The sequence below is a fragment of the Nicotiana sylvestris genome, chromosome 4 (genome assembly GCF_000393655.2).
Source record: "Nicotiana sylvestris chromosome 4, ASM39365v2, whole genome shotgun sequence".
Taxonomy (NCBI): Eukaryota; Viridiplantae; Streptophyta; class Magnoliopsida; order Solanales; family Solanaceae; genus Nicotiana; species Nicotiana sylvestris.
In genome coordinates this window covers 129,404,189-129,408,153 of record NC_091060.1, presented here as the reverse complement: position 1 = coordinate 129,408,153, position 3,965 = coordinate 129,404,189, and the positions used below count along the sequence as shown (strand labels likewise).

Below are 3,965 nucleotides of genomic sequence, written 5' to 3'. Positions count from 1 at the left end.
GTGCAATTGTTTCGAACTCTGCATGTCTTCGTTTGTTTGCCACAATATCTCTGAGATACCTTGCATACTTAGGCACTTCCTGCAAAATTTCCACCAAAGGCAAATTCACACTTACTTGGCTCAAAATATCTAGGAATTTCTTGTACTTAGCATCATCTTTTTGCTTCTGCAGTCTTTGTGGAAACGGAGGAGGTGGCCTAGTCTCAATTACTAGCTCGGGTCCTTTATCATCTTTCTCATTCCCCTCAACTGGATTGGGAACTAATTCTCCTTCAGGATGAGCTGTATTCTTCTTTTTTCTTTAGAGCTTCTTCTAATGCTCTTCCATTTCTCAAGGTAACCGCATTGACTTGAGCTTTAGGATTGGGCTCCGTATCACTAGGAAGAGCCCCTATTGGTCTGGTATTTTGGGATCTAGCAAGTTGGCCCACGTGGTGCTCCAAATTTCTCAGTATTGCGGCTTGAGCCTGCTGATCAACCATTATTTTCTGATTGAAAGTTTGTTGATCTGCTATTAGTTTCTGATTGAGGGCTTGTTGGTCGGCCATCAATTTCTTCATCATCTCCTCAAGGCTAGTTTGTTGTTCAGCCTGAGGTGGTCTGGATTGTTGTTGAGGTGCTTGAGGTCGGTATTGATTATGATTGCCTTGATTTCCACCCCAAGAGAAGTTTGGGTGATTCCTCCAGTTGGGATTGTAGGTTTCCACATACTGATTTGTTTGGCCTCGATTGCATTACCCACAAAATATACAGACTCTGGATTTGTTGGGCATAGATTGCTCATGTGACCCTCTCCACATACTTCATAAAATATTTGAACTTGTTGCACTGGCTGGGCTTGTTGCTTGTTAATGATCATGGTCATCTAATTGACTTGGTTGGTCAGCGTAGAGACCTGTGCTGACAATGTTGAGATAACATCTAATTCAAGAACTCCTGGTGATTTTTGTACCATGTTCCTACCCATCTCTCCTTGCCAATCTGGATTGCTTTTGGAGAATTTGTTCAATAATGCATAAATTTCATCGAAGTTTTTCTCCAATACTTGACCTCCAGCTGTAGCATCTACTACAATTTTTGTTTGGGGATGGAGCTCTTCTATGAAAGTGTGAGCTAACACTTCATTCGTCTTATTGTGATGAGGACAGTCTCTGAGTAGCCCCTTGAACCTTTCCCAAGTTGAGTATAAAGATTCCCATGCTTTCTGTTTGAAGGCAATTATCTCACTTCTGATCTTTGCAGTTTTGCCTGAAGGGAAGAACCTTGCCAGAAATTTTCTTGCCAAATCGTTCCATGATGTAATGGAATTAGCTTGTTCTGCCTTTAGCCATCGCTTAGCTTCGCCCAACAGAGAGAATGGAAAAAGTGTGAGCCTCACATTATCTAGAGTGACCCCGTTAGTGATATAAGTATCACTAATCTCCAAGAAGTTCAGAATATGATGTTGTGGATCCTCGTGTGGAAGACCCATAAACTGCCCGTTTGCATGAAGTAGCTGGATCATGCTCTGTTTCAGCTCAAAGTGCCCAGTGATTTTGGGCTTCACTATGCTGGAGGTAACATTAGCAATACTGGGCATTGCTACCTCCTGAACAGCCATATGTTGCTCCTCTGCCATGTTCACATGAAATTGAATGAGTGCTTGAATATTGTTTGTATCCCTTGCTTCCCTCAACCTCTTGTGAAATGTTTTCTCAGGTTCGGGGTCAAATCCGTTGAGTCTGTCCTGGCTTCTGACCCTACGCATTCAATCAAAGTTTCTGAGATTAAAGCAACAATCAAGTAACGTTAAACTAGACGAAATAAACAATTAAAGCAAAAACTAGAAAGTAGTTTATATTCAAGTCCCCGGCAACGGCGCCAAAAACTTGTTGCTCCCAAACGCACACGCAAGTATACGTGGTCGACAAGTAATATAATAATAAATTGAGTGTTGAACCCACAGCGACTTGTGTAAACTACTCACTAAATCGCTAAAATTGTTATTCAATCCAGCTAAAATCAAAGTCCAATAATATGATTTTATTATACTACGATTCTAAATAATAACTAAATTATCAAGTAATGAGTTGATTGTTGTGTATTTAGTAGAGACAAGTATTCCAGGGTTGTGATCGATTCACCATTCATATTGTGTTATCATTAACTCTCCTTTTCATATAATTCACTCATGGTTGATAATTAATCGATAAATGCTCTCATAGCCTTCTCCCGAAGTACTACTCACCTATTCTCAATAGATTAACGCCTATATTCCTATGAAATCAATCTATTAAGAATGCACTAAGATTGCGATATTTAATTAAGCAAGGTGACTAGGTATATTCCTACCCTAACCACAAATCCGCTCCCCCTAAAGGTTAAGATCATGCTCTTTTCAATTCTTTTCTAATCTAAACACGGCTTTCCCAAGCATAGCATAGATAGTAAATAGAACCTAACTGCTGGCCAAACAATTAAGCAATTAAACACAGAATTGAAGAAACAACCATATATTGGTGAATTATAATCAAGGTCAAGCTAATATCAAACAACAATATTCATGGCTAAATCACAACCCCAAAACAATGGGTGTTTAGCCACTCATGATGTAATCAAACAATTGCATAAGTTTTGATTAATTGAAAATATTGGAAAAGATTAAGAATTCTGAGATGTTCTTGCTCCTCAATGTTTCTTGTGTGTATTTTTGCTCCAAAGTGCATCTCTCCTTCAAAAATAGGTTTAGTCTTGCTTTTATACGTGTTGGATAGGTCTAGGGCCGAATAAACCATGTCCCGGGCAAAATAGGACACAATCCGTGTCAACAACGCCCATCCCGGTGCCAGGCGCCCACCAGGGCGCTGCCCAAATTGTGCATACTGTTTTCAGCGCCACAGGTGGCGCCAGGCGCTGCCTGTGGCGCCCAAATGGCTTCTTTTTCCGATTTTGTTCGTTTTAGCTCAAATCTTGCACGTTTCGCTTCCTGAATCATTCCTACAAGTAAAAACACTTCAACTTAATATAAATCATAGCATTTAACATTCCAAATTCACGAAACAAGAGTAAAATATGAGGCGATTTACATAGAAATATATATACTTTAAGCTAAACATCATTTCCCCTGCGGCAATCTATTTTCACCTTCTTTATGTCAGTTATTAGACTAATATACCGAGACATGGGTTCGCATTGGTCTGGTACTGAAAAAGGTTTATCAATTTTGAAATCGGAGGTTGTATCAAAGGTCCTAGGACCACACTTCTCGACGCTAGGGGGCACTACATTTTTGCTCTTAGACGAGTGTGACGAAGAAGGGGCTTCCCCTTTTTGAGGTACTGTCTTAGAAGTTTTGGCCATGGTTATAACGAAGTCTCAAAGCAAATTGACAAAGAAGTGAACTCAGAAGAAAGATGAAAACAAGAAACTGTTAGCAAAGATTTGAAAATCTGAAGGTGTTGCAAAGGTTTAAAAGATAGTGGATTGGCGTATTCATAAGTCATATATGTGAATTGGAGGAGTTGAAAGGGCTATCAATAGCAATTCGTGGGCTTTTCGAGAACCGTGCTTGACAAGACCCCTGTACAACTTTTTTGTCACGTTATTTAATGATCTCTCGTGGCTGACGTCATATTAGGGGTATCTAAGAGGCAAGAATTCAAGATCGTTTCTTATCTTTTCATTCTAAGAAACGCGGGGACTATCTGTATACAGCCAAAATTGGGGAGTTCGACTTTGGGGCTACTATGCCGCTCCACGCCTCACCTCGAAGAAGCCCGAAGTAGAGCGTTAGGTGTGACCCCGGGGTGTGTCCCTCGAGGGAGCACATCGAAGGCTCACTATGATCGACCTCGGAGCAGTACAATCAATGATCATCATGGAAAGGCAGGAAAATTCCCAAATACACGTGGATTAGAGCTGACCAGGTCTGCAAGAATAGTACAAATCCGTACTAAGTCATTATACAGCTGTACCAATAGTATTTC

At 40.5% G+C, this 3,965-nt stretch overlaps 1 non-coding gene across 1 annotated transcript; it reads left to right on the top strand.

The window, feature by feature from the left end:
• Window positions 1–1,132: 1,132 nt before the first annotated feature.
• Window positions 1,133–1,237, top strand: LOC138890946 (small nucleolar RNA R71). The gene has a single exon (XR_011407308.1). It is a non-coding gene; the product is annotated as a small nucleolar RNA R71 (small nucleolar RNA).
• Window positions 1,238–3,965: the final 2,728 nt, after the last annotated feature.